Here is a 14,175-nt window from a genome sequence, read left to right as displayed (position 1 = left end):
CTATTACTAGCGGCCCGGCATGGCCAAGTGTGTTAAGGCGTGCGACTCGTAATCTGAGGGTCGCGGGTTCTTATCCCCGTCGCGCCAAACATGCTCGCCCTTTCAGCCGTGGGGGCGTTATAAAATGTGATGGTCAATCCCATTATTCGTTGGTAAAAGAGTAGCCCAAGAGTTGGCAGTGAGTTGTGATGACTAGCTGCATTCCCTCTAGTCTTACACTGCTAAATTAGGGACGGCTAGCACATATAGCCCTCGAGTAGCTTTGTGCGAAATTTAATAAACAAACAAACAATTTATTACTAGCGCCATCTTGTTAAAAACAATGACGTATTTGGAACATCTTCATTACAATCTATCATTTTATTGTTGTTATTGTAAGGACAAGGTGATATTTGTTAGGATTTGCCACAAACACTTAAACCTTTGATTGCTCCATCTTTTACCTGTTTCTTTAGAAAATGCCTCCTAGAGGCAAAAACATTTAAGTTTGATGCAAAAAAATATACAGATAAACTCTTTCCTAAGTAAGACGACAAATTCTACGTTTCAAAAATAAGACTTTTAAAATGAATTACTTGTGACGCACTCTGACATTTTGTACCTTATACAATAGGCTAAAAAAATCAAACTAGGTACGATTCAACTTAGAATTAACAAATAACTCTCTGGCTTATTCATTATTGAGTAAAGTTTCACGTCTGCGCTGTGTCAACAGTTGCATTCTGGACTACAGTGTTAACAGAGTTTGATAAAAGAATGTTGCCATTTTAGGTTTTGAAACTGACATACTATTATATTTTGTCTATAAGTGTATAAAATTCCAATAATAATCATGTATGCCGCTTGAGACAATATAGAGAATATTTTCATGAATCCTCAAATCATACTTTGATGGACGAAGTTTTTATGGATTCTGAAATCATATTTTAATGGACGAAGATTTTTATGGATCTCAAAATCATATTTTGATAGACGATAAACGTAGAGCAATCTTTGTATGTGCAATAACTCTGGCATAGCTATAATAGCTACAAATATGAATGAAGCATCAGATTAAATGGATTTCCGTGGAGTATTTGGTAGATTAACATTATAATGGGAGAGTAGACAAAATAAATTCTGACGTGATACTAAGTTTAACTAAACTGACTGAATTCAAGCAAAGAAATAAGGAGACTGTGTACCACATGTAACACAGAATTAAAACACTCTTTGTTTATTACTTAAACAATAAACGTAGCATGCGTCTTTGTTTTCTGGACGAACTGAACTCATCAAACGATTTCCCTTTCTTAAAATGTTTTGCTGTTAACACACTCACTTAGGTTTTTTGGAATTTCGCACAAAGCTACTCGAGGGCTATCTGTGCTAGCCGTCCCTAATTTTGCAGTGTAAGACTAGAGGGAAGGCAGCTAGTCATCACCACCCACCGCCAACTCTTGGGCTACTCTTTTACCAACGAATAGTGGGATTGACCGTAACATTATACGCCCCCACGGCTAGGAGGGCGAGCATGTTTAGCGCGACGCGGGCGCGAAACCGCGACTCTCGGATTACGAGTCGCACGCCTTACGCGCTTGGCAATGCCAGGCCCCACTCACTAAGGATTCCATGTAGTAATTTTTTTTTAACATTTCTTACTTAATGGGAAACGCCAGGTTTACGCAAAGCGATTAGCACTAACAACGTGACTGGTCATTCTCAATCAATCTAGGGAAGGTTGTAACCCTGAAATAATCACTGAGCTTATCATTCTCTCTATATCTATATCCTTGCAAAACTTGCAACCTAGTAATAATATAGCAACACAATTATAGGCAAAACAGGTATTATTTGCAGAGGCAAAAACAAAGGCAACCCCAACAAGAAATGAGCTAAACATTTTTCTCGATCGCATGTTATATGAAAACTGCATCACCTCGGAATAAACGAAATTATTATTATAAAAAATTAATTTGTTTCTGTCTGTCCCAGAAGCGGATTCAATAACCATGTAATAAACTTAGCTCTTCCACTTTTAACAGGCTAGGCATGGCCAGGTGGTTAGGGCACTCCAACTCATAATCTAAGGATCGTGGATTCGAATCCTCGTCACACCAAAGATGCTCGCCCTTTCAGCCGTGGGGACGTTATAATGTAACGGTCAGTCCCACTATTCGTTGGTAAAAGAGCAGCTCAAGAGCTGGCGTTGAGTGATGATGACTAGTTGCCCTCCTTCTATTCTTACACTGCTAAATTAGGAATGGCTAGCGAAGATATCTCTCGTGTAGCTTTGTGCGAAATTCAAACAAACCAAACCACTTTTAAGAAGGGCATGATTTTCAGTTAATGATAAGAAAAAATATAACTAAGAGAAAAAGAAAGACATACTGGAAAAATATGACTGAAAATGTTTAACGACGATACGCACGGAGCATATTTTAATGAAAATACCTTGTTTCATTTTTACACTAGTTAAGAAACTCCTGGCTCAGTGGTAAGTCTGAAGACTAATAACACTAAAAAACAGTAAACAAAACTAGGTAAAAAATAAAGTTACAAATACAGCTGCGCTTAATGGTTGTCTTCTTCAGGGGAATGAAAAAGAGAAATATTGGATAAAGTTAAATTTTTATCTGCATTTATTTAGCCAGTAGCTTTTCATTATGAATCTTAGTTTTAAGCAGTGCTCTATACTCCTTCCCCCAAAAAATGAGTGCCAGGAAACATTATATCATTTAAACAACATATAAAGATTAACTAAAAATAATGCACCTATACAAGTGTTTTGTTGTTAATAAAAACTAAACAAAGACAAAGGTCAAAACTAAAATTACAACAATAAGCTAATCAAGTAAAAGTTAAAATAATAAATATGTTTAAAAACTAGTGACATCGAAAAAATATTGTTTCAGATCAAAAGACAATCTTCCGAAGACAAGTATAATAGTACTGTCTATTTTATGTCCATGTAACTACTTCGCAGAATTAAGTAAATCTTCACCGAAAAATAATATGAAAGTTCATGTGTAAGTACATACAAACTTTCAGCTTTGCATTTCGCGTTTTGTGGTTTTTGAGAGCATTTTCGCGTTTTTTAACACCACTTCATCTTCTGTGGATGGATCTTCACTAAATTTGTTATGAAAATTTATTCGGTCCATAAGGATAAACGTACAAATTTGCAGTTTCTGTAAGAGTTTTGAGTTTCTTACCACTACTTTACCCGCTGTTGATGGATCGTTAACAAATTTGACATGACGATTTGTTGGGTCCATTTGGAGATACATGCACACTTGGGATTTCGCATTTTATGTTTTACAGTTTTATGGGCGTTTTTTACAATTACCTATAAGGCAAGAAACTTTTCATATACTAAGTCCTCGTAATCCGAGGGTCGCGGGTTCGCATCCCAGTCGCGCCAAACATGCTCGCCCTTTCAGCCGTGTGGCGTTATAATGTGACGGTCAATCCCACTATTCGTTGGTAAAAGAGTAGCCCAAGAGTTGGCGGTGTGTGGTGATGACTAGCTGCCTTCCCTCTAATCTTACACTGCTAAATTAGGGACGGCTAGCACAGATAGCCCTCGAGTAGCTTTGTGCGAAATTCCAAAATTAATTTTTAATTAATCATGAAGTTACATAACTTCCGTCCAAGAGTGATATTCGAGCTAGTGTAATAATATATTACCTATGTTTATTGTTATGCCCAGAGTATTCCAGCTGGTATAATAATATATCGCCTATGTTTGTTCTTATGCCCAGTGTCGACTACGCATTTCACTGAACATCAGGACTCAAGTCGACTGGGATATAAATGACATAGTAGTATTCCAGACACTATTTGTATTATCAGTTACTTGAATAACTGATGTTTCAGTGTGGAGCGGCGATTCAAATGCTAGTTGCAAGGTATTTTTTAAAAATAAATTAAGTGAAAAAAACAGAGCTTACCCTATATGACAGCAATTACTATTTCAAAAATTAAATACCATGAAAAGATTCAAGGAATCAATACATTTTAGACGTACAAAGAAAAATGTTTTCAGTAATCGTTCATAATCCCTATAATTAACAATGACTTGAGTATTTTGTCTCACAACGAAATGCTGTTGTTTGGACGTAGTAGGTTTAATGACGTTATTTCTCTTAGTTTAGAACATTTCTAGGAATGGATACTAACTGTAATCTGTGACAAACCGACAGTTCTCGTTGGTGACATTTTCTTGTTAGTGTAGAGATGGCACAGCCGCTTTGTATCTCAAGACGGCTGGTATGGGTATTAAGACTTTTATTAAATTAAAGTACAGAACAACGTTTTGACCTTCTTAGACCATTTGGGCTTTAATGTTTGCCCTTTGGCTCAAAGTTTCTAACTTTTTATGGATATGTGAAGCACATTTTGTGCAAAAATCAGTGAGACTTTTAGTATTAAATCATTTGGTCTTTTTTATCCAGAAAACATTAAGAATAATTTACACACACATACGTATATATATTAAGTTGATATTTCTGGTGACACTTTGATTCATTGTTGTCAATTCATTGACATACATAAAACAAATACCATTTGAAACATTCAATCATGTGGTACTTCTATAGCTGTCATGAGGTAAAACAAAACAAGATAGATTAAAAAAAGAAAAGATTTGAAATCAGAATAGAGAATAGTGAGAGGAATTTCAGTATTAAAACAACTCGGAAAGAGCCTACCAACACATTACTTTGGGTTCATCAAATGCTAATCTCATCTAAGCTAATGAACAATATTTTTGTCTTTGCTTCTTTAATCGCGTTTGGTTGTTGCATCGTCCCTCGATAAATAACATGTCATGTGGAATTCATATGATGATTATCAAAGGATGAACATGTAAACCGACGAGAAATAATGACTAGGAGCATTTCCTAACATAATCTTAGTTAGTACGTCATTTTCGACGTGAACAAGTATTGCCGTGTTGAAAACTGATCATTTCACTGTGTCATTCATACTGTTGTTTTAAACTTGTTATTACATCGTCGTTATGAGACTTAGCTTGCCGGTGTTCGAAGGTTGTAAAGGAGTTTATTCCAGTAGGAAGCGCCAAACTAATTCGAGTAGGTAGTACTTTGATAAGTTTTAATGGACTTTCTCCACGTATGTTTCCAAATGATGAATTTTTAAACTTGTTAAAAACAAGAGTTGGTAAGCAATATCAACTACCTTAGCAAAGAAGACTTACGACGTAGGTTGTGTTTTACATACTAATTTAGGCCTGTATACAAAGTAATTTCTTCGTTTATTTCTTTACGTGTTACGTTTCGAAAGGAGATCTTCATGCTGAGCTTTCTATAAAAAATTCAAAGCTGAATATCTTTTGTGTATTTCTACTTTGTTGACGTAAATGACTTAATGGTTAGTGTACCATGTTACGGATCAAATTATAAGGTTCGAGTCTCGACATTGAACACGCTACACACTTTCAACTATAAAAAGACTAGAACCATTTCATTTGATCTTGATATTCAGTTAATAATGATAATTAATTGCCCACCGAACCTCTCTCTGGTCAACTGTACCAAAAATTATGAATGAAACTAGGAATCGTACAGGTTGAATATACAAATACCAAACGTTCATTGGAATACCCTCTCCGTTTCACACGTGTCAAGTATATACTGTATGATCTATTTATTCGATTGAAGTTAAGCAAAAAGCTACACAATGGGTTATCTGTGCTCTGCCCACACGGGTATCGAAACCCGGTTTCTAGCAGTGTAAGTCCGCAGACGTTGTAATTCCGCTGTGCCACTGCGGTGTGTGTGTGTTTCTTATAGCAAAGCCACATCGTGCTATCTGCTGAGTCCACCGAAGGGAATCGAACCCCTGATTTTAGCATTGCAAATTCATAGACATACCGCTGTACCAGAGGGAGACATCACTGGGGTTCTTGTGTATGATTTACGGTTCTTCAAATGCTACAGGTTTCTAAATTATCTTACAAACTTGAAAATTTACGGTCTATTTGAAATTCCATTAATCTGTATATAGTTAAAATAATATGTTACATATTCAGTGTTTATCGGAAGCTATGGTTACCACATTCAATGTGGAATTATTATCAGCCCCAAATTAAAATTATGTGTTTTTATTATTATTGCATTATTCCATATATCAGTAAAAATCGCTTTTTAAATGTACACTTTATTAAAGAATTTCAGAATTGATTAATATTTTTGTGTACAATTCTGAGGTGGGTAAGGTATCATTACATACAACTACACAAATATTTTGATACTAAAATACTGTTTTTAGTATTCCAATGAACGTTTGGTATTTGTATATTCAACCTGTACGATTCCTAGTTTCATTCATAATTTTTGGTACAGTTGACCAGAGAGAGGTTCGGTGGGCAATTAATTATCATTATTAACTGAATATCAAGATCGAATGAAATGGTTCTAGTCTTTTTATAGTTGAAAATGTGTAGCGTGTTCAATGTCGAGACTCGAACCTTATAATTTGATCCGTAACACTTTCTTAAAGAATTTCAGAATTGATTAATATTTTTGTGTACAATTCTGAGGTGGGTAAGGTATCATTACATACAACTACACAAATATTTTGATACTAAAATACTGTTTTTCTTTTTCTCATCCGTTGAGAGCAATAAAAGTAAACGTTAAAAAAAGAAGAGTTTCATAGCTGTATCACTGCGAACAAAATGAACTTCAGATGCAGCGTGAGCTATTAAAATCAGCAAGACTCGCTAAAACAATATACTGAGTGACACTTCAAACGAGTGCTTCTTTGGATTTACGTAACATGCTGGTTGCTTTGTGACAAAAGTACTTTCAGACTGTAAGTGTAATTAGCTGAATATGTTATATACACATTCTTGCAACAATTAAAGTGATAAAGGTAATACGTGTAAACTGACTGTAAATATTCATTTTAGATATCATAATGCTTAATTAACGAGTTTCATCCGCTTGCTTTAGTCTCGAGATAATGTTATGAACTATTAATAGAGATGGTCATTAGGCTGGCTTTATATAGATCAGTAATATGGTTGCTTGAACACATCTATAACTCGATAAACAAGCAGTTGGTATCATTGTGTTATGTGTATTTTCAAGGAGTCAACAGTTTCTGACGACTAATGATATTACATAAATTCTCTTAGCATCTTTATCACACTCTGAAAAATCCTTTATCTATACAACAGTACAATTTCAATTGTGACACTCTTTTAAAGGATTTGTAGGTTTCGTAGGGAAATGCGAATAGTGAAACTTCTATTATATCGCGAAATGATATATCTCGAGTTTTATCATTCACATCTCTTTGTAACAGACAGGATATGACGTCAAACAGAAAAAAATGTGCTCTATACCACCTAGATCCACAAACACAAAGCTAGAAACTGCTTCATAATAAAATAAAATTACGTAACAAGCATTTATAGTAATCTCAAGCGACACCGTTCCATCTATAGAATTATACTAAGCATTTCACTTGTATGACTTTAACGAACCTATTTCATTAAATGTTTCAACAATATAAACACAAAACTTGTTTTTTGTCGGTTGTTAATATCCCAGTACAGATTAAAATGATTCTGAGTTTTCGAAAGTAACGTCTCAATACCTAGTCGCATCTCACACAATCTTCAACATGTTAATTGGTTCAAACCCACAACAAACTCAAGATGCATCAGTAGAAAGTTATATTAATGAATGCCTCTCGTAGTAGAATAGTCATTAAAAATCAAATAGTCGCGAGGCATTAAACCAGATGATAGTGAAGCTTAATTGTTATATAGCAGATGTCCCTCAGTGGGTCAGCGGTAAGTTTATGGGCCAACAACGCTAAAATTTGAGATTTAATTCTCCTCTGTAAAGGCAGCAGTTAGACCATATTTAACTTTACCCTACAAGAAAAAGTAAGCAAAATCTAACATCCGTGACTATATAACATATAGGGATAAATTCAGAGCTATTTGTGAAAACCGGGACAAGTGTTCATTTTAACTGATGCTTATATTATAGCAGGTGTATGTGTTTCCTTATAGCAAAGCCACATCGGGCTATCTGCTGAATCTACCGATACCTGATAAGACCATATTATCATAAAACAAAACCACAACAACATTAAACTTGACTGAATAGTTTCTTACTCAATATAGATCCATGATACCACCATGTTTGATGTGACGGGAAGTCAAACCTGTGATCTTCAGATTACGAGTCGAGTGCCTTAACCACCTAGCCATGCCGGGTTGAAACTCATATGTATTAATTAATTTATAAATATCACGTTTTACTCATTGGAAGGTAAACGTTTCTGCGAGTTATTTTACTTATATCTATCCAATTTACCATTTTTTTATATGAATATTGATTATGTATTACGGGACTTTAAACTTCTTCAACTATGTCACTATTAACATACTTGTCGCGTTTTGGACACAAATGTGAAAGCCAGTAAAGTATTGTAAACTTAACCAAGTTAAGGAAAATTCGTTTACTGAGTAAGTTAAAAAGCTTAGACCATTCAAACGTTTTTTTTTTTACAGCTCGTGAGGTTTCCAACACTGACTTAATACATTTTTACGCATTCTAAAGCATCATTTTGTAGGTGGGAAGGGAGGGTATGTAAACTTTATTGCATGAACTATCTACCAAATGAATCTGCTGAATTCCTTGTTTATTGCAACATTAAATCAGAGAAGATCACAACTGTTGCAGAATGTGATGTTTTCTAACGGTTCTCTTACTTGTATAGTCAGGTATCTGAACAAAATATTTTTGAGACAGGTGGATAGTAACAGCACATATTCACATTGAAACGTATAGTCTGTATGTTTTAAAATAACTGAATGAGTTTGTATGTTTATAAACGCAAAGCTGCTCAATGGGATATCTGTCCATCGTGGGTATTTATCCCCGATATTTAGCGTTATAAGTCCTAAGGCTTACTGTCTGAGACCAGTTAAACTGATGGTTTAAATATTGATCACAACAAGAAGGATCCTTTAGTATACAATCTGAAACGTCGTACCCATTTTCATTCAACAGGCAACTGAAGTCTATTACAGTTTTGAAACTTAAAAGCTCATACAAAGTTTCAACTATTAATCAATAGCAGTTGTTGATCTTAATCTAGGAGTAATTTCTTATTTGAACTAATAAGTAATATTAACTTTGATTTTGTAGTTATTGGTACACAAATAAATTAATAAGTCTCTAGATGTTTTCATTGGATTTGTTTATTTGTTGAACTTCGCTCAAAGCTAGTCGAGAGTTACCTGTCCTAGCTGTTTCAAATTTAGAAGTAGCCCAAGAGTTGTTGGTGAGTTGTGTTGACTAGCTGCCTTCCCTCTAGTCTGCCCCTAGGGGGAAGGTATCTGGTCAACACAACCCAACACTAACTCTTGGTCTACTATTTACCTACGAATAATGAAATTGACCGTCAACTTATAACGCCCCACGGCTGAAAGACGACAATGTTCAGTGAAGAGATTCAATTCTGCGATCCATAATCACTATTAGCCAGACTTCCATTGGTTGGAGTAAGAACATTGTTACATAACAGATACTTTTTAATACTATTAGAATCTACTGACCTAAAATGAGTTCTACAAGACAGGTATTGTTAACTGTGAAGAAACAATTAGTTAGGTGGCTTAGCTCAAGATTACTATTGTCCACGTGTTGAAAGCACCAAATCCAAATTTTTTGAGACTCTTCAAGATTATAATAATTCATTTCAGTAGAACCACTACGAAAAAATGGTACCGAGCAGTAACAGGTTGCTTTTTGTATAACACGTTAATTTGTAAACAACTCACTTGTCATTTATTAGTTCATTATGAAAATAAGTTGTTGACATGAATGAAATACAGCTGTTCAAAACCTTTTTATGCAGCTGAGAAAAGTTCCCCTGATTGTCCATTTTATGTCTGTCCATCGTCCTTCTATCCATTCTCCAGTTTATAAATCACCCTTATGGTTCCTTTTGGTACAAGTAAAAATGTCAAAGCTATGACAAGAAAATTACAAAACGCTGAGTTTAAATGACGATTGAAGGATGTGTCTTGATACCCCTCGAGGCTTAGCACCACATATTTTGTTTTATACAGTCAAAAACTGGTACCAATCTCATCACACAATAAAACACAGGGATTCATGTGATAAAAGGGAAAAGATGAATGAGCTAAGGACACATGTGGAGCTGGCCTGCTATATTAACAAATCATTATAATACGAAGTCCTCTTTTTTAAGTTAATATAATGATAACTTAAGATGATTGACAAGACCATATCGAAACAAAATTTATTGGAATAAATACCATCCTCTTATTCAAAGATTCGATAATAAACGCGCTAAGGGAAGCTATGAAGAAAAGAGATTTTGATGAATGTGTCCGTAGAAATCATCCAAGAGGACATCTTTAATCAAAATGGTTTAGGTTCACTGGCTGCTGCTTATAACCACAATATCAGGAAGACTTTTCAATATCTAGCCACATATTACTCATTTGTATGATTCCGAACAGTTTGAACTTTAAAGATAAAAAAAGACATGAATCTCAAGCTTGCCTGGGATTATTGTCTATAGAACAGCAAATCATCAGAACATGGGGTGTATCCAAGGCATAGCTGTTTTGAAACTCTCTTATTCTTATCTATGTAGGCTTAAAGATATATGCCCTGACAATAAATATAACGATCATCTAGTAGTTATATCAAACGGGTTAGAAACTTGGAATATTAGCTTGTTATCATGAAGCCCTCATTGTAAAGTAATACGATCTTTAAACAAATTCTCAGCTCTACAATGATTACACTGCACAACAAAGTTTTTCCTTCTTGAACACTGTTGGGTGTTCCTTATAGAATTTTGGCTGCTGATCACGAAAATCACATCCAAATTTGCTCATCACGTACTGTTTCTTCGAAATCTTCAGTTTTGCTACAATAGAAAAACGATATCAGGGTGACTGGAATCCGTCAATGCTTGCTGACTACTGTTGGAAACTGCAACGTGATGCGCCGGACATTGAATACAAACGAAAATCAGGAGCAAAACACTTTTAATTATCTTGAACTTAATAGCGTATTAGAAACATAAACGCAATTAAATACGTTATTGTCAGTAAACAGTTAACTGTTTATTTCTTAAAGTTCCTATACGATGAAGCAAAACCAAAACTATATTTGTGCATACCCACCGGGTACCTGTCACAATCAGCAAAACTTTTCAGGAAGCAAAACTTTTAAAAATAATTGTTGTGCAGTGTTATTAGTATCACATTTTGTTAGCCAGATTATAATTCTAACAAAAGAAGATGTTCAGTGTTATTCTTACATTTTTGCTGTTTTGGCTTCAGAGTCTCAAAAAATACAACAAAACGTTTTGATATTTTATCAACCTAATAACGATAATTTTGTTAAGCCACCTGATTAGAAGTGTGATGACTATTTGAGTGTATGTACGTGTGTGTTTCTATAGCAAAGTCGCATCGGGCTATCCGCTGAGTCCACCAAGGTGAATCAAACTTCTGAGTTTAACGTTGCATATTCATAGAATTATCACTGTTCTACCTGGAGACGACGGCTATTGGAACCATATCAACTATTTTTTCAAAATATTAGTATATGAGAAACAGACTTACGAAAGCAGGTAGAAAATGCTAGAATGGTTATTGTTGTAGCACAAAGCAACATAATGGGCTATCTGCGCTTTGTTCACCGCGGGGAATTGAACCTTGGATTTTAACTGTGTAAGCGGGAGCCACGCTAGAGTATTTTGCTTAATACAAAAGCACTTTACATCTATAACATACATTTTTTCATAGTTGATAACTGACAAACTGAAAAGTCTCCATGTTTCATTATGTCGATTCAAGAATTTTAGGTTATTGTTCTAGTTTCATATAAATAGCAGTGACTTTTACAATTTCGCTAGTCAAAATAAATATGTAATAAAGTAATGAACTTTAGTGTTCGTAATTTTATACAATTCTTCTTATTACTTTGAGAGCAGCATTTCAGACACCCAGCAAAAGCAGTACGTTTTTAGTGTGGGTGTGGAGGAACAAGCAGCTGGAATGCCTTGAGAGAACTCACAGCTTAATTTTTGAGTTAATTAACTTTCGTTCAATACTCTCGTGTAGGACTTACAATCCATTATCCTATCTATTGTAATAGTTCGAGGGGTTTTATTTGTGTGTACTAATTTCTGCTCATCCGTATATTAACATCCCTGTCCGTCTGTAAGTCTACACATATTGTCTGAGTTAAATTTCTGAAAAATAAATAAGTTAATTTTATACGCTGACAGCACACTCGCATGCTCGTACACATACCTGTATATTTACGGTATTGTGTAGGGTTACTGGAACATTTCAGTAGTTGCCACTTCATAAACATTACACACAAAATAGTCATTGACTGTTATCGAAATTATCTTATAAATATTACAAATTAATCGCATAGAAAAGCCATTACAAAACTAGTACGCCGATAACGTCTTTATATTTATTTAACGTGGGCATCTTTGACATCAATATCACCTTGGAGTCTTTATGGCATTTTGTTCAGCTTCAAGAAGCACAGAAACAAACTGTATCAGAAGGGTTTGATTTTATGTTTCTTGTAGCTGATTCCAGAGACTTTCATTAGTATATTTTCTACTCTTATCAAGCATGGAGCCTAGCATATACCAGAATTATTCCATGAATTTGTGGTGGCCTTTCCATTCCATGGAAACCTCCTGACCTTTCTTTCATTGCCAATAAGCTCGATATTTCTTGGAAATGTGTTTGTGGTTATTATTTTCTGAAACAGCTTCTTTCTAAAGGATATAGTGTGACGGATTAATATGCTGTGGTATTTATGCTGATCCATTACGCTGTCAATTTTCTGAAGATGGCTAGCAGCATTCGCAGATATTGCTTCTCAAATCATCACGGATCCTTTTGGATGATTGACTTTTGACAAACTTTCTGCAACCCTTCATTAACTCTTCGACAAGCAACGTAAATCGATTGAGACACATATTTAAAATTTAAACTCGTCTCTCCAAAACACCTTATGCCATTGTTCCAAAGACCAGGACACATGCTCTTTCACAAAAGCTACTTCATTTGCTATATTCTCATTCTTACTGCTAATCTTCCCCAAGTACTACATTTCTACAGTTTTATTGAGGCTGTCTCTATTGAAACTTTATGTGCACGAAGTTTATCAATGTCCCCAATAATATTTTATTGAAGTGTTTTTTTTTAAGTTGATTTATATTATGTCTAACGTATCTTTCATTGAGATTTATTTTTCGTCCTCCGTTATGTCTGACGTTACAGGATTGGGTTTCTTTGTGCCTCTTCAAGTGTCATCCACAATGCTTAGTGAACAGTTAATGTACTTTTCAATGTTTCTTAAACTCCAATCAGCATCAAGTAAAGGTTTGAATTTGACTCAGTCAAGTGGTGTTAATTCTCACTGTGGGGTTTTTACTAGCAAAAACCACACTATGTTAGCTGTACTGGAAGATGTTTTTAAAAAAAGAAATTATGAAACACTCACAACGTAAAAACCTCAACTTTTTGCAAGTGTTGACTAATACAGAAACTAAACGTCATAACCCATGGCAGTTTTCAACTTCTTTCTATTTAACCTTGAAATCTTCAACAACTTCTGTAAAATCTATTGAACTTACTGATTTGTGACTATGCTTTGCTTTTCTCTCAAAATGTTTTGTTTATTTGGTGATGTCGAGAAAACCCACTTGTAGAGAAATATATATGTAAAAACGTCTCGTTTGGGTTGAGAAAATATTTTACGTAGAGGAGCGAACAACGTTTCGACCTTCTTCGGTTTACGTCAGGTTCACAAAGAACGGAAGAGGTAACTGACCGGAAACTGACCACATGTTTGAAAGGGGTTGTGTAACTGAGTGTCGCAATGTAGAGGGTGGTGTTAGATGTTTGAATACATAATTTTAAAATGAGCCGTTTTTTACATATATGATTTGTTTATTTGTTTGTTTTGAATTTCGCGCAAAGCTACACGAAAGCTATCTGTGCTAACCGTCCTTAATTTAGCAGTGTAAGACTAGAGGGAAGGCAAATAGTCATCACCGCCCACCGCCAACTCTTGGGCTACTCTTTTATCAACGAATACTGGGATTGATAACCACTTTAAAACGCTC

The 14,175-nt window shown here is 35.0% G+C and overlaps 1 protein-coding gene across 3 annotated transcripts in view; it reads left to right on the top strand.

The window, feature by feature from the left end:
- The window catches only part of LOC143222864 (synaptotagmin-7-like), a 79,843-nt gene that overhangs the window by 17,014 nt on the left and 48,654 nt on the right, over positions 1 to 14,175 (top strand). The gene's annotated exons all lie outside the window — the stretch shown is intronic.

This window comes from Tachypleus tridentatus, chromosome 1 (genome assembly GCF_004210375.1).
Source record: "Tachypleus tridentatus isolate NWPU-2018 chromosome 1, ASM421037v1, whole genome shotgun sequence".
Classification (NCBI taxonomy): Eukaryota; Metazoa; Arthropoda; class Merostomata; order Xiphosura; family Limulidae; genus Tachypleus; species Tachypleus tridentatus.
This window is presented reverse-complemented; position numbering and strand designations above follow the sequence as displayed.